The 21,827-nt window shown below is 41.6% G+C and overlaps 1 protein-coding gene across 3 annotated transcripts in view; it reads right to left on the reverse strand.

Moving 5' to 3' along the window:
- The window catches only part of PAK1 (p21 (RAC1) activated kinase 1), a 159,899-nt gene that overhangs the window by 81,457 nt on the left and 56,615 nt on the right, over positions 1–21,827 (reverse strand). For 2 of the 3 annotated variants that reach the window (XM_040489453.1, XM_040489451.1), the window contains exon 1: positions 6,913–7,115. The exons of the other annotated variant lie outside the window; for it this stretch is intronic. The gene's annotated coding sequence lies outside the window, so the exon portion shown is untranslated. Of the gene's footprint in view, positions 1–6,912; positions 7,116–21,827 lie in introns of those variants that run through there. 3 annotated transcript variants of the gene reach the window in all.

Raw genomic sequence — 21,827 nt, forward strand, 5'->3', positions numbered from 1 at the left:
GGCCAATGAACTGAGACTTAAGATATTAATTACAGGGGGTGTCTGGGTGGCTCAGTCAGTTGAGCATCCAACTCTTGATTTCGGCTCAGGTCACGATCTCATGGTGAGACATGAGATCAAACCCTGCCTCGGGCTCTGTGCTGGCTGAGGAGCCTGCTTAATTAAGATTCTCTCTTCCCCCATTTGTGCACGCATGTTTTCTCTCTCTCAAAAAAAGATATTAATTACAGGCAAATGATGACTGGTTCTCAGTAAAATCTGTAGGACAATAAGACAGCTTATAACAGGCTTTCACTGTACATACATACTTTAAATAAATCTGATCAATCTAAACAAATCTGATTAAAACACACACATGACACACAGAAAACAAAACAATCAATCCCTTTGCCTCCTCTCCCTTTCCAAAATTCAACTGGAAAAATCTCAGCTTTGGCATACCTGAACTCCCTCCCAAATGTCTCTATACTGAAGCAGTTGAATGTCCTAGAGAACATTGCCTGATTGACTGCTTTCACTTGAAAATTATGAATACCTCCCTACATATGATTACCTTGCCCCAAATAAGCACTCAATTGGGCTTCCCACTCACCCCTTCCCCTTTGCTGATGAACCCACCTTCTGTGAGAAAATAGAAATCTTTGCAGGAGAATTCCATCTTCCCACTCCCAAATCTATGTGCCTGTCTGCACCTGCATCACCCAGTTACAATGAAGGAAGTGTTCCTACTCCCATCAAAAGCCATTCTCTCTTTTCCCTCTACTCTTTTACTTGCACTCCCTCTCACCTGGAATGATCTCTTTCAGCTACATTAATCAACCAATCAATTAATCAGTCTCTCTCCCCGACTCCCTCTCTTTTTTAGATATATTCAGTCATTCAACAAATATTTATCAAGCATCTACATTATCCCAGTACTACTCTAGCTGAATAAGACAAAGTCCCTGTGTTTGTGGATTCTATGAACTAGTAAAAGAAGCAGACAAAGAAATAAGCAAATAAATATGCAATGTCAAATCCATAATGGAAATTAAAGAGTAATACATGTGAATATGTAGAGGAACAGGGATGGGTGGTATGTAAGACGAGATGATCAGGAGAGGCTTCTCTGAGGAAGAGACACTTAAGACCTGAATAAATGAGACAACTAATCTTAGTAATACCTGGAAGCATTTTAAGCAGAGGGAGCAGTAAGTACAAATGTCCTAGATGAGACTATTTGGGGGGCATGTAGGGCAGCAAAAAGGACAGCAAGACAAAAGTTTACTGAACAAGGAAAAGCATGGCAGAAAACTAAGATTAGAGACATAGCCAGGGGCCAGATTATGTAGGACTTTACAGTCCTACAAACAGTAAGTTTGAATTCTGTATCAAGCATGAGAAGATACTAACGAGTTTTGAGTAGTGTTCTGATTTATGTTTAAACCACTCTGGTTGCAGAGAACAGACTGCAGGGGAGCAAAGGAAAAGTAAAGAGACCATTAAGAAATTATTATAATAGTCCAGGTAGAAACTGATGATGCCTTAATGGATTGCAGTCGGTATACAGCAGTATAAGCAAAGATAGATATTTTGAAGGTGGAGCCAAATGGTTTATTTAGAGATTGGATGTGAGAAAAAAGGAAAAATCAAGATGATCTCTAAATTTTTGGCCTGTTCTGAGAATACTGAGTGAACATAAACATGTTATAGTGTCTCCCATTCAAAGACACCAACATCTTCCTCAAAACATCATACATTTCTTGTTGCCCTTCATAGCACAGCTTCTCAAAAGAATTGTCTATTTATACTATCTCCACTTCCTCCTCTTCTATTTGCCAAGTAATATTCTACTATTGCACCAAAAGTAGTCAAGATTACCAATCATCTCCATGTTGCCAAATCAAATGGTTACTATTCTGTCTTGACCTTACTCAATCTCTCTGCAGCATTCACCTGCTTCTCCTTCTTTTTGTGTACTCCTATCTCCTTTGCAGACTCTTCCTAGCTATCCTCGACATGTCCAAGGTTAGAAACCTCCTTTCTTCATATGTTACATTCTCATCTAGATGATCTCATCTAGATGTATGGCATACATGTATCTCTATGTATGGCTCTACATATTACCTATATGTTGATGTTATCCAAGTTTCTATCTTTAGCCCAAAAGCTCTCTTTCAGATTAGTAACCATCTGTTAGACAATTCCACCTGTATTTCTCATAAGTACCTAAACCTAACATGAATAAATGAAACTCTTGGTATTCACAGCATCTATGATAAATTTTAATTGTATTTGCTTATTTATTATACATCTCCATCAATAAACAGAAAGCTTCACAAAGGAGCAACTAAGTCTTTTGTGTTTACTAATATATACTTAGCAACTAAATAGGGCTCAGCAAAAGTAGACACCAAGATTTACTAGAGCCTGTCTCTACCCTCCAAATAGTCACATACTAATAGGATAGGCAGATACATAAACCGCAATGACAGTATGACATGACATGGTAAGTGCCACTGTCAGTAGTGAAAGGAAGAACATGAGTGCTTCATGAATCCCAAAGAAGCGCCCTTAATAGCCTTGGAGTCAAGGAAGGCTTTTTTTTTTAATATGAAATTTATTGTCAAATTGGTTTCCATACAACACCCAGTGCTCATCCCAACAGGTGCCCAAGGAAGGCTTTCTTAAGAAGACAACTTAAGAGTTTATTTTTGCAAGCATAGTTATTCAGTGCCTACTATACACTTTTTTCTTTTTTATATAATTATGGTCAAGCTTTATAGTAACTCTTCAAGGTAGGTATAAATATATTCAATTTTATATATGAAGCTTAGAGAGATTAAAAACCAAGTAGTTAGTAGGTAGTGGAACCAAAATTTGAACTGAGGTCAGTCTGCTTTTCAATCCCCCCATCTTCCTTTCTTTCTTTTCTTTACTCTTCCTTTTTTTTTTTTCCTGTATCACCAAAAATAACATATTTTATACTTGCCACCTACTATTTGTTTGACATAAAAGAAATCACTATACCTCTTGACTTCAGTTTTTAGCATGGGGTTCAATTACCAGTCAGTCTCTAAATCCTCCTCATTCTAACTCCCTCCTTTTCCTTTGTTATTAAAGATTGAGACTCATAGCACCTGGGTAGCTCAGTAGGTTACCATTACTTGTCAGACTCTTGATTTCGGCTCAGATCATAATCTCACAATTCGTGTGAGATTGAGCCCCGCATCAGGCTCTGTGCAGACAGCCTGGGATTCTCTCCCTCTCTCTCTCTGCTGTTCCCCTACTCGTGCTAGCTCTCTCTCTCTCTCTCTCTCTCAAAATAAATAAATAACCTTAAAAAAAAAGACTGAGCGGTGCCTGGGTGGCTCAGTCGGTTAAGCACCCGACTTTGGCTCAGGTCATGATCTTGCGGTTCACGAGTTCAAGCCCTGTGCCCATCTCTGTGCTGACAACTCAGAGCTTGGAGCCTGCTTTCTGTGTCTCCCTCTCTCTCTGCCCATCCCCTGCTCATCCTCTCTCATTCATTCTCTCTCATTCATTCTCTCTCTCTCTCTCCCTCCCTCTCAAAAATAAATAAAACATTAAAAAAAAAAAAAAAGATTGAGGCTCAGTTTTAAAATAGTCAGTGAGCAACCCTAGGCATTTCTTTCATGCTATAGCATCTAAGCATTTTTCATGGTGAAAATACATTCACAAATAACCACAGTAACATCTGTAGATCAGTTCACAGTTTACAAATTAGTTTCACACATTCATTATTTCATTTGATCTTCACCAACCCCATGAGGTGTTAAATCCCTATTTTACAGAGGCCAATGGAAGTGAAATGCCTAGCCTAGCTCTATCAGGTCTCTGGCCTCTAAAGCCCACCAGAAATTGAATTTAAGAAAATAGAGGGGTGCGAAAGGGGATGAAGACAGCAAATGACTCATAGAGGCAGCTCACCCAAGTGGCCTAGAGCCAGAAGAAATTAACAGGGACCATGTCAGTTTCCCTTCCAAGGTAATGAGCGTTTGGCCATGGCACAGTGACCTACCACGTGGAACTGCTCTGTTTTCATTTCAGTAGTACCTTGAGTCCAGCCCCAGAAAAGAAAATGTAAGAACACTCTTTGTACACTGCATACACAGGGTCTGAAGACAACATGGCATAAAAGAACAGATACCACCTTTAGAGAAGACTTGAATTTAGGTCCAATCTCTGCCACTGACTTGCTGAATAAAAAGTTCCCTCCCTCTGTGTTATCATAGCCCCTTGTGCTTCTGTCACATATACTTATCACATGAGGTTATAGACACCCATACTCCTTGACCTGCAATGGAAGGTAGCAACTTAGTCCAATTTCCATCTTTGTATCCCCAGCACTTGGCACCACAACTAACACTGAATAGATGATCCAGAGAATGTGTGATGATAGATGTCATGTTCAAAGTTTTTTGTATACATATGCATTCCATATTATAGTCTACCCAGGGAGTGCCAGGAAAATAGCAACCTTGTCTTGTTATCTCTGCTTCCTCTCTCACCTCTCCTACTTTGAGGACACTGCTCAAGAAGAGTTTGTTGAGGAGAAACAAGACAGTCCAAAAAGCCGGCCTTCGGAGGGAAAGAAATTAACCTATATGGTCCTCTTTCCCAGACTATAGTCTTTCCCACCATACCTACCTCAACCCCCAAATAACCCCTAACTTTTCCAGTCCACCTTCTTCTTCAAAAGACCATTGTTCTTCTCTCCAGTACCCCACCCTCCTCCCTCTACCCCATCCCTGCTATCCCCTCTTCTTCCCTTGGCTCACAAGTCCACCTCTTTTCCTCCAGGTCAACAATGAAAGCTGCCACAGAGCCTTTCTTCCTCTCCCAGTCACTTGTCTCACAAAAGAGAGTCTGGGTCCAGCCCTACTGGACACCTTGCTCTACTCCCACTCTAGTCTTCAAGCTGTCCATTTTCCATCTTGCTTACTCCCTATGCTGCCCCCTCCCCTCTGGGAAGGAGGTAGGGGTCAAATCCTGGAAGAAAGATTGCTTATTGGCAAACCCAAAGCAAGGCACAGATGAAGTAAGGAGAGAGACTGGCACAGAATTTGTAGATGAAAGCTCACAGTAAGGGAATTAGGTAGGAAACGGAGAGCGTTTGGAGCTCAAACACCACAAAAAGGTCCATACAAACCAGTAGGTTTATTTATAATGAGAAAGTTTAACCAACAGTTCTAAAAGGAAAAGAGAAGAAAGCCTAACCAAGAAGAGAAGGACCCAAGAGAGAGAAGGAGAAACTAGCTATGGAGGGTAAAGGATAAGAAAGGGAAGTATGAGGAGAGCAAGAAGAAGAAAGAAAATGGAGGGCAGGAGAAAAAACAGGGGAAGGAAAAATGAACAGGAGTAGGCAATAGAAAAATGGGGCGAGGGGCGCCTGGGTGGCGCAGTCGGTTAAGCGTCCGACTTCAGCCAGGTCACGATCTCGCGGTCCGGGAGTTCGAGCCCCGCGTCGGGCTCTGGGCTGATGGCTCAGAGCCTGGAGCCTGTTTCTGATTCTGTGTCTCCCTCTCTCTCTGCCCCTCCCCCGTTCATGCTCTGTCTCTCTCTGTCCCAAAAAAATAAATAAACGTTAAAAAAAAAATTAAAAAAAAAAAAAAGAAAGAAAAATGGGGCGAGGAAGACAAGGAGGCAGTGTCACAGAAAAACTGGGGGGAGGTAGGGGATCAAAATCATCCAGGTAAGTTAGTATCGGGCCTAGTGTTTCTTGGTCCCAGATGATTAAGAAGGAAAGAATTATACAGAGTAAGACATTGCACAGCCCCCAAGGTCTGTCATTAACTAGGCTGAGTAAGGAGGGGGCTCCAGAAAAGATAGCCTAGTTTATTTTTTTTTTAACATTTTATTTTATTTTTTTAGAGAGAATGAGAGAGAGCATGCAAGCAAGCTGGGGAGAGGGATAGAGGGAGAGAGAGAATCTCAAGCAGGCTCCAGGCTCAGCACTGAGCCCCATGCAGAGCTCGATTCCATGACTCTGGGATCACAACCTGAGCTGAAATCAAGAGTCAGACATTCCACTGACTGAGCCACCTAGGCACCCCGAAGATAGCCTACTTTAAAGCAGCTTTACACTCAAGTATCAAATCACTGGCCAGTTCACAGAAAAACCATTAACATGCCTTGACCTGTTTCTTTCCAACCCCACCTCCCTACATCCAACATACCTACACTCAACACTAAAATAATCAGCCTCTGCCTTGCCCATGAAGTCTCTGGGTCCTCAGCAGACCAGCAAGATGTCACCCAAAAGGCTGGCTGGAGGACAGGATACAAAGGCTGCTCTCAAGTTCCCCTGTCTTCTACAGGATTGAAGGGGACATCTCTGCAGCCCATTCTAGGGTTTAACCAGCTTACTTTTCCAAAAGGCAGTTACATCTAGGGAAGCCAGAGTTACAAAAAGAACATCAAGCTCTTCACTGCATAGATAAGGAAACTGAGGCCCACAGAGGCTACCAGAACAGGACCAGCCTGGGTCTCCTATCTCCCGGTTTACTCCACCTCTTAACAGGTCACTTATAATGGCCCTCCCCAGCACCCAAGAGAAAACCCCCAGGGTCCCAGCAGACCAGCACCTAAGCCAAGGTAGAAGAAAGCACCACCCAAACCACCAAAGAGAGAGTGTTAGCAAAAGAGAACGGCTCCTGAGGCACAGCAGTTCCCCCAAACCAGCTTCCCCTTCCCAACCTTTCCTAGCCAGAGCTGATTCCAGGTGCTGGCCTAGCCCTAGGCCGGCTCATCTGAGGGTTCCGCCCTCAGCCCTTTCTTTCACTTAGTCTCTTTCCTTAAGAGACCCTAAACCCACCGGTCTGTGCGGCACCACTCCCCGGAAGCCAATGGAGACCCCTCCCCCTCCCAGCAGTGCCCAGCTGGGCGTGCCCCAGGGTGGGCCAGCATTACCTGGTGGGGGGAGCTGGCCCCGGCATCTCTGGCTACTGTTTTTGTCGCAGAGCCGCACCTCTCCCGCCCAGCTAACGGCACAACGCCCTGGCTCCACCCGCGCCGCTCTACTCAGCTGGGGCCGAGCTCCCAGCAGCTCAGCCACCCCAGCTCCCGCTCTCGGTTGCAGCACGCTCCCGCCCTCGCAGGGCTCGGCGAAGGCGCAGCTTCGGGGTTGGTGAAGCAGAAGGGGCGGGGGAAGAAGGGAGGGAAGGAGGCGGGAGTAAACGGCGCTTCTCCCTCCCCCTCCCCCGAAGAAGCTCTGAGGGCGGGGAGACTGCTACCTTACCACCCTCTCAGCTATTCTCCCCCACCTAGTCCCGCTACCTAGCAGGAGGTAATTTCTCGCTGGGGCTAGGCTTTCCAGGGCCTGTCAGGGTCCTGGGTGAGCCCCAGAGTCAAGGAAGAGAACCAGACCCGCTCTGTACCTTAGTTTCTGCATCTGTACAAGGACTCAAGGGCACTTCAGGTCAAACCAGGTATTTTATCAGATCAGCCTTCAGGGAAAGAGATGCACCCACTCCTCTATACCACCAAGGTGTCAGGTTCTAATTCTAATGCCCGAGGGGAAACTAGGTGGGCACTTACAGCTGCTTCTAAGCAAAGAAAGCTCAGCAGCAGCTACCATTTATTAAGTGCTATTGTGTACCAGACGCTTTACAAAACGTTTTGTGTAGGGGCACCTGGGTGGCTCAGTCGGTTAAGCGTTGTACTGTGACTCAGGTCATGATCCAGTAGTCTGTGAGTTCAAGCCCCTCAACCGGCTCTGTGCTGACAGCTGGGATCTTGGAGCCTGCCTCAGATTCTGTGTGTATGTGTGTGTGTGTGTGTGTGTGTGTGTGTGTGTGTGTGTGTGTCTGTCCCTCCCCCACTCACTCTCTGTCTCAAAAAATAAACATTAAAAAGAATTTTTAAAAAAAACAAAATGTTTTGTCTGTCTCACCACAACCCGATGAAGTAGGCACTCTACCAAATCACATGTCAAAACTGAGGTCCAGGAAGAACGTGGTTTCATACAATAGGTATTTCTTAAGCACATATTGTGAATCAGGCATTGTAATGAGTCCTAAGCTGAGCAACACATTACAGGACATTCATTAACCCTGGCCCAGACCCCCTAAACCCCACCAGTGCCCCCTCAATCATTTAACATTAAACAAACAAAAAAGCCTTCATACATTTCCCTAAGAGGTAATATTATGCCGCTAACTACCCCCCTCTACACCCTGCTCTTGAGATATATGGCAGGAGTCAGATTATGCAAGGTCTCTTCCAGGTCAGAACTAGGAGTTCGCGTTTTGTTCCGTTTTAACGATCAGAAGACTTTGGATGATTTTAAGCAGAATAATGAGATCTAATTTACATCTTTAACAGATCACTGATTGCTGAATGGAGAATAAAGGGGAGGATGATAGAAACAAGAAAACAAGTTAGTAGGTTCTTTCAGAACTCCAGGCAAGAGAAGATAATAATGATTTTGACTAATATATTGGAAGACGAGCTGAAACAAAACAAGCATATTCTAAGGATACAGCTTGAAGAAGCTGCAGCAGAACTTAGTGAAAATAGAATGTGATGGATGAGAGAGGAGAGTGACTTCCCCAAGACCACACAGCCAGAAAACGGCTGAGTTGTCCGAACTCTGGCCTGACTCCTAAGCCTATGCTTTACTTCTCTCTGCCATGTTAGTCATCTTTAGATCAACTGCCATAACCCCTGTCCCTACTGCCTAGCAAAGAGCAGATAACCAGCATTATGCCTGATCAATAATTTAAGGATGCTAGACAGAAATTTTATGGTATTTATCCATTTTCCTTGTCAGATGTCTACACCTCCATTCAATGTGGCCAAATTATTTAACTGCAGAAGGATGTAAGGGAAGAATTCCATGAGGACAGAAAGAGCTCTTATGTTAAGTATCTTCCATCTTTCCCAGACCCTGAGCACCCATACTAGTCCACTTACCAGAAGTCCCAAATTTGATGGAGGAGATAGGGAATTTCTTGAAGACACCCACATTATAGAGAATTGGTCAGTAACACCGGCTGGGGGACCTACGACACTATGAGAACTCAGCTTCAAAGTTGTTTCAGGATGTTCCTTTAACTCCATACCCTTGTATCAACTTATACAGAGTTGATGAAAGTCAGGAACAGTCTTCTGCTTTGGACATAGTTTTTCAAAGTAATGATCAATAATCATAACCTGATCTTACCCAACTTTCCACCCCATGTAGCATCCCCCCTCTTACAGATGGTTTTCTAGGTTCTGCTGAAATACATGTAGGAACAGACAGCTTCCTTGAAAACAGCACTATTAGACAATGCTTCCTAACATTCAGCCAGGTGCCTCTCTGTAAACTTCCAATTCTGCCTCCTGGAAAACATCCTTCAGAGCAAATATTAAAGGCTTTCAGATATATGTTATGGTAATCTATCAAGTCCCCGCACTTCTCTTCTCCAGGATAAATACTCCCATGTTCTATTCATCACCTGTTCATTCAATAACTACTTAAAGATCTTGTATAAGCCACCAGGGATAGAAACATCAGTAAACAGGACCAACCTTTATGGTTTACAGTTTTAATATGATGGTTTTCAACTCTCCTTTTGCATCAAAATTACCTGGGAAACTTTAAAAATATACACTGAAGGGCACCTGGATGGCTCAGTCATTAAGCATCTGACTTCGGCTCAGGTCATGATCTCACAGTTGGTGAGTTCGAGTCCCACATCAGGTGAGCACGAGCCCCACTTTGGGTGAGCTCGAGCCCTGCTTGGCTCCAGCCCTGCTTCGGGTAAAAACGTGAGTCCCAGGTGAGCATCACTTCTCTCTCTCTCTCTCTCTCTCTCTCTCTCTCTCTCTCTCTCTCTTTTCCTCCCTCTGTCTCTCTGCCCATAATGGGATATTCTATCTCTCTGCCCCTCATTCACTTGCACCCTCTCTCTCTCTCTCTCTCTAATAAATAAAAATAAAAAGAGTTTGGTTATGACTTTTCAGATACAACAGCAAAATCACGATCCATAAAATAAAAAGTTGGTAAATTGAACTTTATTAAAATGTACAACTTCTGCAAAAGATACCCATTAAGAAAATGGAAAGACAAGCCATAGACTGAAAAAATATTGGCAAAACACATATCTGATAAAGAACTTGTATCCAAAATGTACAAAGAACTCTTAAAACTCAACAGCAAGAAAACAACCCAATAAAAAAAATGGATAAAATAATCTGGACACCCCAACAAAGAAGATACAGAGAATATGAAGAGACAATCAGCATCACATGTCATTAGGGACAATAATGAGGTGCAACTACATACCTATTGGAATGGCTAAAACCCAAAACACTGATAACACCAAATGTGGGTGAGTATATACAGCAACAAGGATTCTCATTCACTGCTGATGGGAATGCAAAATGGAACAGCCACATTGGGAGACAGTTTGGCAGTTTCTTATAAAGCTAAATACAGTATAGGCTTACCATACAATTGGCAATTGCACTCCTAGGAATTTATCCAAGTGTGTTGAAAATTTATGCCCACACAAAACCTTGTCCACAAATATTTATTACAGCCATATTCTTAATTGTCAAAGTTTCGAAGCAACTAAGATACCCTTCAATAGATCAATGGGTAAACAAACATCCATACAACGGTGTATGATTCAACAATAAAAAGAAATCAACTTTCAAACCTCAAAAAGACACAGAAAAACCTGAAGTGAAAGAGTGTCAAGTATAAAGCTAGGCTGAAAAGCATGATATTCTTGGAAAATGCAAAACTATAAAAGCAGCAAAAATATCCGTGGCTGCCAGGGGTTTAGAAGGGGATTGGGGTAAGGATTAGCAGATGGAACACTGGGCACTTTTAACACAGTGAAACTATTCTATATGATATTGTAATGGTGGATAGGATACATGACATTATGCACTTGTCAAAACCCACAAAACTGTACAGCACAAAGAGTGTACCCTAATATAAACTATGGACTTTAGTTAGTAATAATGTGTCAATATTGGTTCATCAATTGTACCTAATTCACAACACTGCAAGATGTTGACCACTGACAAAGTGCAAGGGAGAGTGGTAGAAAGAGAGTACATAGGAGCTTTTTGTACTTTCTGATCAATTTTTCTGTAAGCCTTAAAACCTATCTAAAAATAAAATGTATTAAAATAAAATAAAAAGTAAAAGTTTCAAGCAATATAAAGGACATACAAGACAAAGCTCATTTTCTTTTTTAGTAGATTCATTAAACATAAAATTACTCTGTCAAATGGCTATAAAAAATTTTTAACACTCTCAATTTTTATGCTTATCTCATTGTAGACTGAGAACAGGTCAGACTCTACTTTGAGTAGTGGTGATCTAGGACATCTTCCACTATGCATAAACATGATACTCTAAGTGCAGTCTGTCCCCTTCAGAACATTGTTGGACTATCACCTCCTTTAACTCTACTTACCTCCAATAATTTAGTCTGAAGCTGCATTAGTTTTTAGCCACTGCAATGGCTTTGCTGACATTGAGCTTAGGCAGCCAAAACCACCATTTCTATAAGAATAGCATCATGCTAGGTCTTCTCCAGCCTACCCATATGTTGCTATTTCTTTGAGACTTAAAATGTAGAACTTCTCTGTCATCCTCCTTAAATTCCATCTTGTTGGCTTCAACCCATCTTTGCAAGCTCACTTGCTCACTTGCACTCTCTCTCTCTCTCTCTCACTCTCTCTCTCTCTCTCTCTCTCTCTCTCTGCCATCTAGAATAGTTTTCCCTTCCAGTCTTTATCACCTGTAAATCTAAAAAGTATTCTATCTCTTCAAAAATTTATCAAACATCTACCATGTGTCCTTGCCTATAGTAGGCTTCAGGGATTAAAGACAACTTAGAAATGGCCTATGTCTCCAATAATCACCACTAATAGTGGAGGCAAGCATATATAAAATGAAAAGTCCCACACTAGAAAACTGAATAAACAAAATAAACTAGATAAGGTAGAAGAAACAACATTATCATATAATATAAAGCAGGCCCACTAATATTTTCAGCAGGAAAGATCAAATTTAGGCATTTTCTATTGTAGATTTCAGTTCTCAAAAACCAGGTGCTGATTCAGTTATAGAAGGCTGGCTAGCTGGTTCACTCCTAGCCAGCCAGCCAGCCAGCTAGGTGCTTCTTTCAATGGTGGGTGCTACTATAGGAAGCTTGGCTAAACTTGGCTCCCTCTGATAAAACATAAGACTCATGAAAATGAGGCATACTGGTAAGAAGCCAGAATTCTATTTATTACTGAGGGCTAATAATGAAGGAAGCTTTATTACTGAGGGCTAATAACCAATCAAACTTATGATTAAGGAAGAAACTATAAGCTAAAGAAATAAAAAAGCAGACTCAAATGAGGTAGAAGGGACTTTAAAGCCAAAACTGTACATTCAGAGAGAGAAATTAAATCTTAGAGATAAAAAATAATTTGCACAAGTTTACACAAGTTGGCAGTTAACTTGTTTTAGGTGCAATTACTCCTTACATTTATATAGTCCTTTGGTTCACAAAGTAAATAATTCATAAGTTATTCTTCTGAGTCATGGACCTTGACCAGTAATGTTTTATCCATGTAATCACCTTAGGCCTGACCAGGCCCTTTTAGGTCACTTACCTGGCTTGTATACACATATGAGTTTATGACCCTCGGTAACACTATATAAAGGCTAATGATTGGTAATAATTAGCAAATTTTCTTTAGACACTACAGGTTTCAACCTAACTAATGGCTTATGTATAGTGATTATACAGCCCATAGGAAAAAGAAAGATTGTTTTTATTTGATTATTTTGCAACCACAAATAATTTTAAGAACAACGCATTTACTGATTGAAAATTACAATTTTCCCATATCACCAGGTAAATGTAGGAGGAAGTCAGGCAATAATGATGACTTTGCTTATAAAGTAGTCATCGAACATACTATTCTTTCTTGTAATTAGATGGCAAGGCCAGTTGCCTATTAAGTACCATGAAATGAGGTACAGTATAAAATAAATAGAGATGCCTGGGTGACTCAATCGGCTAAGTGTAGACTCTTGATTTTGGCTCAAGCCATGATCTCATGGTTGGTAAGTTTGAGCCCCGTATTGGGTTCAGCACCGTGTCACCATGGAGCCTACTTGGAATTCTCTCTCCTTCTCTCTGCCCCTACCCCACTCATGTGCTCTCTCTCCCTCTCTCTCTCTCAAAATAAATAAATAAACTTAAAAAATTAAAAATAAAAATAACAGCTTACAAAAATACTGCAAGAAAAGAAAGAAGCAATGGAGGAGATAGCATTTGGGCTGGATATTGAAGAAGCAGAATTTTTATAGATAGAGGTATTGAGATTGGGGATAAGGGTAGAGAATTCCCTTGAGGGAACCACAAAAGCAAAGACTCAAAGGAGGAAAAAGCATTCACTCTGTTTAGACAATAGTAAATAGTCTGATAATGCAAGAAAAGAGCAAATAATCTCATCATTCATTCACTACTTACTGAATATGTTCTACATGCCAGACACAGTGCTAGTCGTAAGGGATGCAAACATTAGGAGACCTACATCTTAGAAGCAAAGCATTTTTAAATATAAGAAAAGACAAAGCTGTGTCACTGACAGTGGGACTTAACAGATCCAAAATCTGTTCCTGCTTCAGTCGTCCCCCTCTCAGTAAATAGCAACTCAACTCTTTCAGTTAGTTAGCCAAAATTTAGATTTGGCCTTGACTTCACTTTTTCTATTGCCTCTACATCAAATCCAACACAACGCCCAAAGCCACACTGACAACCCGGTCAGTAGAAATGACTACCATTACTTCTGATCATCAGATGCTAGAATGGGTAGCTCTGCCACTTCTGGCAGTGTGAGAATTCAACCTCAGTTGAAGAGCCACCAGCATCAATGCCACTTCAATGCCAGAGACTCAAACTTGCAGGCCGATGCTACTGCTTCTGCCACCAAAGACAGAAAGTTAGTTCCCCATTACTTTTTCTCTCATGTCATTAAATCCTAAATCCAGGGGCGCCTGGGTGGCGCAGTCGGTTGAGCGTCTGACTTCGGCCAGGTCACGATCTTGCGGTCCGTGAGTTCGAGCCCCGCGTCGGGCTCTGGGCTGATGGCTCAGAGCCTGGAGCCTGTTTCCGATTCTCTGTCTCCCTCTCTCTCTGACCCTCCCCCGTTCATGCTCTGTCTCTCCCTGTCCCAAAAATAAATAAACGTTGAAAAAAAAAATTTAAAAAAACAAAAAACAAAAAACAAAAATCCTAAATCCAAGTGCAGTTTTGGTGAAAGCTAGGTCACTGCTCTAGAAGCGGAGCAATTTGAAAAGCAACTATCTAAGATAAGATACATTTTTAGCACTGTTAGGGGATAGCATCTTTGCCCCCAAGAAGACTCATAAGTTGGGGAACACCAAATGCTATGCAGTAAAAACAAATGGTACCCATTCACTTCAGTTATCTGTTCCTTGTACTTTTTCTTCCCATACGTAAATAGTTTTTTAAAAATACAGCCTAACGGGGCGCCTGGGTGGCGCAGTCGGTTAAGCGTCCGACTTCAGCCAGGTCACGATCTCACGGTCCGTGAGTTCGAGCCCCGCGTCAGGCTCTGGGCTGATGGCTCAGAGCCTGGAGCCTGTTTCCGATTCTGTGTCTCCCTCTCTCTCTGCCCCTCCCCCGTTCATGCTCTGACTCTCTCTGTCCCAAAAATAAATAAACGTTGAAAAAAAAATTAAATAAATAAATAAATAAATAAATAAAAATAAAAATACAGCCTATCATCCCTAATTGTGAGGGAAATGCAAATCAAAATCACAGTGAGATATCACCTCACACCTGTTAGAATGGCTGTTATCAGAAAGATAAAATACAACAAGCGTTGCTGGGATGTGGAGAAAAGGGAGCCCTTGTCCATTGCTGGTGGGCATGTAAATTGGTACAGCCACTATGGAAAACATAGTGAATGAATATTCTTCAAAAAACTGAAAATAGGGGAGCCTATTTCTCAGTCGGTTAAGTGTCCAACTTTGGCTCAGGTCACAATCTCGCAGTCTGTGGGTTCAAACCCCGTGACGTGCTCTGTGCTGACAGCTCGGAGCCTGGAGTCTGCTTCAGATTCTGTCTCCCTCTCTCTCTGCCTCTTCCCTGCTTATGCTCTGTCTCTCTCTCTCAAAGATAAATAAAACATTTTTTAAAAAATTATTTTATATTTATTTATAATCCAAAGCCGGTTCCAGGCTCCAAGCTATCAGCACAGAGCCAGACACAGGGCTCAAACCCACGGACCACGAGGTCATGACCTGAGCCGAAGTCGGAGGCTTAACCAACTGAGCCACCCAGGTGCCCCTGTAAATAAAACATTTTTTTAACGTTAAATAAAACAAAACAAAAAACAAAATAGAACTACTATATGGTCTAGCAATTCCACTTCTGGTATTTATCCAAAGAAACGTGAATTTAAAAAGATATATGCATGATGAAGCACTATTTACAATAGCCAAGATATGGAAACAATCTAAGTATCAATTGATGGATGAATGGTTAAAGAAAATGTGATCTATACATACAACAGAATACTATTCAACCATAAAAAAGATGAAATCTTAGCATTTGCAACAACATGGATAGACCTCAACATTATGCTAAGTGAAACGTCAGAGAAAAACAAATACGTATGATCTCACTTATATGTGGAATCTAAAAAAACAAAAAAATCTCATAGATAAACACATAGAATAGATTGGTGGTTGCCAGGTGGTCAGGGGAGAGGGTTGATGAAACAGGTGAGGGGAGTCAAAAGGCACAAACTTCCAGCTATAAAATAAGTAAGTCTTGGGGATGTAATGTACAACATTACATGGTGATTTTACCATGGTGATTATGGTAAAATATACTGTATTACATATTTGAAAGTTGCTAAGAGAGTGAATATTAAAAGTCCTCATCACAAGAAAAAGGAAAGAAAAATATTGTAACTATGGTGACAGATGTTAACAGACAATGTGGTGAACATTTCACAACGTATACAAATACTGAATCATTATGTTGTACACCTGAAACTAATATAATGTTCTACGTCCATCATACACCAATTTTGTAAAAGTGGCAGAGCAAAAATACAAATTAAAAAAAGTACTCCGTCTTACACATTGTCACTAACCCTAACAAACTAAAAATACTCTTACCATCTCCCCCAAAAAAGGACAAAACAAAGAATTATCAATTCCAATATCCAGCATTGAATTCTAAGGAATTTATCTCTTATTTATTGAGTGCTTTAAGTAGCAGGTACTACTCTAAGCCTCCATGCCTTTGTTCATGCTGTTACCTCTAATCAGAACAGCCTTATCTCTCATTATCTCCCTTTGTTTCCTGGCAAGCTTTTAACCTTCAGGTGTTAACCTCTCCAAACTTGCCATCTCTGCTGTGGTCCTGCCCAAGGCTTGAGTAGGTCTTCATCCTTTAGGATCTTAGAGTGCCTCATGAAAATTTACCACAGATGTCTTCTATCTCCAGCCAGACTAGTAGAAGTCCCTTTGGTTAGAGAATGTTTCATTCATTTGTTTCCTCAGGACCCAATCAAAGCCTCATACATACAAAGTTCTTAACAATTATATCTACTGAATCAAAACAAATCTAAAAAATAAAAGTATCACATATCTTTTGGCCCAGCCACACAATTGCTCTCTGTCTTAATCTGCTCCCATTTAGACCCCAGGATACATGCTTGTTAAATATAGCTCTTAAATATTTAAAACTGCAGCAACACAAGTAGCTTTTTTAAAAAGATTAAAGATTATTAAGATTAAGATTATTAAGATTATTAAACAAATTCTTTACAAACCCAAAAGCAGTCTGAAGGTCCATTGTGTCATCAAAGCAAAAGACATTTTAATAGGCATATCCCTATTTTAAGAAATCATAGACTCAAAACACTTTAGATACAGATTTAAAAAAAATTTTTTAATGTGTATTTATTTTTGAGAGAGAGACAGACAGACAGAGCATAAGCAAGGGAAGGGCAGAGCAAAAGAGGAACACAGAATCCGAAGCAGGCTCCAGGCTCTGAGCTGTCAGCACAGAGCCAGATGCAGGCTAAACCCACAAGCCGTGAGATCATGACCCAAGACAAAGTCAGACACTTAACCAACTGACCCACCCGGGTGCCCCCAGATTTTTTTTTTAAATGAGCTTCCAATCTTTGTTGCCACTAAAATCTTTCTTCTCACGTTAATTAAGCTTTGACTCCTGTTGTGGTGTTCCACTAGGTTAGTAAGGTATTAGAAAAGAAGTACTTCCTGTAAGATATGACAGTCTCTAACATTTATGCAGTTCGTTACAATAAACAAAGCACAGTCATACTCATTATCCAATTTAATTCTTACATAAAATCCTGTGAGATTTCTCCTCACAAGCAAAGCCCAGTCCCAAAGCCATCTCTCCCGGACCACTGGCACTACCAATGCCGGTCCCACCCCCCCACCACACACACACATTTGCTATAGCTCTTCTCACTGATACAGATTATCTGTTCTCCACGGTGAAGTGTGAGCAGCTTGAGGGAAGGGCAGGCCTACCACAATGTACAGCACAGTAAAGGCTTGGTAACTGCCGAATGAACAAGCCAACACGAGTTAGGCAGAAGAGTTAGCATATTTGCTTTAAAATAGAAACTGAGAGGGGCGCCTGGGTGGCGCAGTCGGTTAAGCGTCCGACTTCAGCCAGGTCACGATCTCGCGGTCCGTGAGTTCGAGCCCCGCGTCGGGCTCTGGGCTGATGGCTCAGAGCCTGGAGCCTGTTTCCGATTCTGTGTCTCCCTCTCTCTCTGCCCCTCCCCTGTTCATGCTCTGTCTCTCTCTGTCCCAAAAATAAATAAACGTTGAAAAAAAAATTTTTTTAAATAGAAACTGAGATGATATTCCCAAATTCTCCTAGCAAAGACATTAATCAGGGTGTTCTTGACTTTCAGTTCAGGACAATCTTTACCACAATGCTCTCTCCTAGAACTGGTGAGTGTACAAAGGTAGTCCTAAACTAAGACTCTTAAGTCCTGGTCCTTGGACAGGCCACTTCTCTGAGCATCAGTTTCCCCATTTTTCAAGTGAGAACAATCACACTATCTTTCCCTTCCTGAACATACTGTGAAGATTACATAAGATGATGGGAAAGTGGCTTGAGATGCGTGAAATGATACACTATGCCAGAGACAATACTTAGGGTGATGACTCCCATTGTTAGTGACAAAGTCAAAATCAGAGTCTGGCCTAGAAGAACCACATTTATCCTTACAGCTCCTAAAAACTGGCTTTATTATCCTCATTTTACAGACGAGAAAAATAAGGCACAGAGAACTTACACTTGCCAAACACTGCAAACCTAGTAGATACTAAAGCTGGAATTAGAAATCAGGTCTATCACATCCTAAAGAGCTTCTCATGCTGCTTCCCCAACAGTAGAGAAACTAAAGCCTTCTTCTTCTTTAATTTCAATTACCACTAGGCAGATGGAACATTGTCTCTCAGACAAAATCAAACTAAAAGTTAGCCTTTTAGGTAAGTACAAGTACCTTGTAGGTAAGCTTGACTGCAATCCCTGTGGTGCCCTGCCTCCGTAAGAGCTAAAAACTGAATACGTATGTTAGAAAATGTTTTGACCTCAATTTAAAAAAAAATTTTTTAATGTTTATTTATTTTTGAGAGACAGAGAGAGACAGAGAGAGAGAGAGAGAGAAAGAAAGTAGGGAGGAGCAGAGAGAGAAGGAGACAAAGAATCTGAAGCAAGCTCTAGGCTCTGAGGTGTCAGCACAGAGGCTGATGCCAGCCTTGAACCCACGAACCACAAGATCATGACCTGAGCCAAAGTCGGACACTCAACCGACTGAGCCACCCAGGTGCCCCTTGACCTCAATTTTGAAACTATTTTAACTAGACTAAAAATCTGATAGGAAATGTCAAAGTAAACAATCAATTTTTTTGGGGTTTTTTTTGCCATTCATTATCATGATTATAAAGCATGGAAAAAAGCCTAGTCTTTGAAATCAGTTCAAACTTAGAAAAGAGAAGCCTGGGGGCACCTGAGTGGCTCAGTTGGTTCAGTGTCTGACTCTTCTTTTGGCTCAGGTCATGATCCCAGGGTCGTGGGATTAAGCCCTCCATTTGGGCTCCAAGCTGAGGGTAGAGCCTGCTTAAGATTCTCTCTCCCTCTGCTGCTCTCCCCTGTGCGCTCTCTCTCTCTCTCTCTCTCTCTCTCACTTAATTAATTAATTAATTAATTATGAAAAAGGAAAAAAGAAAGCCTGGACAAAGGCCCAGAGGAGGGAATAAGTAGAACAAGAGAAGACAGTGACGACAACTAGAGTAAGTGGGGTTGGCAGTGAGACCTATGAAAATACAATCCCCTATCGTTTTCTTCCTCCCTAGACACCCACATATTCTGCAAGGAACCTAACCAGTGACGCTTCTTTTCTCCCTTCCTGCACCCGAACAATACAGATTAGTAAGTCATTGAGAAAGTTTAACCTTCATTTGCTGACACTTCAGCCTAAATGCCTCTCCAAAAACAGACTAAATGATAGACGGGCTGTTAAAAGACACATGTTGTCATTACACTGTCCTTCATACAGTTTGGGGAAGGCTTTTTTGGTAGAGTTGTGTAGCTGCCATTATTTGCAGCCATAGAGACCCATATACATGTAGCCAGAAAGTCTTTTATTTGGGATGAGAGTGTAGAGAATTTGTTTTTAAAGGATATATTTGGAATGCACAAAAAAGAAGAGCAGTGTGAATATTTAATTTTCTCAGAATGAGCTCTGACACAGGGAGGCATCTGACCCAGCAGTACCACAGCCCAAACGCTTGCATGCAGTTGAGCCTCTTGGACCTCAGCAGGACCTGTAAAAAGACTTCAGATGAAAAACAACAGACTCACAACTCAGAAGTCATCAACAAGTTCTACCGACTTTCCCTAAGAGTCTACTAGATACATGCCATGTGCTAGGTGAATTCAAAGAGCAGCCAATGAATCAGGAGCAACAGATAAAAGTCAATCATGAAAACAGGAAGAATGAAGTAAGTACTTCATCAGAAGTGGGGGAAAAAAAGGGATTGATTTTGACTATGGATGGAGGTCAGAGAGGCTTCACCAGGCAATCTCTTCCCTTTATAGATGCCCTCTTGACTATACTGTACTCAGGCTGTGATAGTCCACACCAGAAACCTGAACAAGCATCCAAAGGGATTTTGTCATATACCAAAGAAAAGAGTTAGCTAAGCCAAGGAGAGGAGAAGACAAAGGCAAAAACTTAGAAGAGTACATGCATAGGTACATAAGGAATGGCCAATGACCATGGCTGGAGTGCAGGGTGCACAGAGGAGTTAATAAGAAAAGAGGCAGGAGGGGCACCTGTGTGACTCAGTTGATTAAGTGTCTGACTTCAGCTCAGGTCATGATCTCACGGTTCATGGGTTCGAGTCCTGCATCAGGCTCTGTGCTGACAGCTCAGAGCCTGGAGCCTGCTTCAGATTCTGTGTCTCCCTCTCTCTCTGTCCCGCCCCTGCTTGCTTTCTCGCTCGCTCTCTCTCTCTCTCTCTCAAATAAACATTAAAAAAAATAGGGGGAAAAAAAGAAAGAAACGAGGCAGGAAAGGCACATTTGGGTCAGATTCTGGAGAGCCCTGCATGCCAGTCTAAGGAACTTGGAATTCACTCTACAGGCAAGGGGAACTATTATAAATTTTTAAAACAGAACAGTGGCATGATTTGACTTCTATTTTAGAAAGATCACTCTAGCAGAACTGTGAAAGATACAGGAAGATTAGAAGCAGTAAGACTGTTAGGAAGCTACTGTGTTATAATAGCCCAGTTAAAAAATGATGAGGGCAGCCAACATCGTGATCAGAGCCTAAACAGGGTGAGGAGAATCTGCACTGGGGAGAGGGGTGGAGGAGAAGCAGTCTGGTAAGGAGAACTGAAGCCCAAACAAAGTGAAAAGGGCATCCATGCACAGCACAGGTAGATGGACTGGTGTGGGATATAAGAATCTAAGTATAGTGAGGAGGGCATCCATATGAGGGTGAAGGTACCTGGTATGCATTTCAGAACCCAAGCTGAAAAAAAAAGAAGAAATCTCCATGACAGAGCAGCCTGGTCTAGGGTATTGAAGCCCACACAGGATAAGGAAAGCATCCATACAGTGGAGAGAGCCTGTAATTGGGGAGTTAGAACCTCAATTCCTCACTATGTCTATTGTGAGGGCCTGGGAGCAGCAGAAGCCCAACAGAAACAAGCATACCTAGCAGCCAGATCTTGGGTTCTAAATACCACTTACCACTAAAAGAAATGAAAAGCTCCTTGGTGAAATGGTTTATTCCAGGGCTAGGGCTGAGAATGCACAAGATGAGCCTAGAATATTTTCTTGGGCCAGAAAGCAAGGGAGTGATCAAAGAATGGCAGGGACGTGTCAAAAGTAGACAGAAGCCAACTTGAACGGGGCTCCTACTGGCCAAATCAGGGAGAATTTGAGCATCAAAATAAATAATAATAGCAATAGCTTACTACCTACGGAATAAAACAGGAAGCCACGAGTCCATATGGATACAAATAAATATATGGAAAGCTTGGCACAGAAAAGGATATTTACATAGTTTCATAGTACCTCCCCACAAAATACTTATTTAATTATGAAGGAGAAAAAGTAACTTCTCAGTAGAGAAGCCTAGAAAACACCATCTTGAGCAAGTTACCAAACTGAACATCAAAGTAATGAGACAACCGCAGCAACATATAATAGAATGTAGACTCTGGAATTAGATCCAGTTTTGATTCCTGACTCTGCCACCTTGACCTGATTATT

The sequence above is a fragment of the Herpailurus yagouaroundi genome, unplaced genomic scaffold (genome assembly GCF_014898765.1).
Source record: "Herpailurus yagouaroundi ecotype Mexico unplaced genomic scaffold, PumYag 180, whole genome shotgun sequence".
NCBI lineage: Eukaryota > Metazoa > Chordata > Mammalia > Carnivora > Felidae > Herpailurus > Herpailurus yagouaroundi.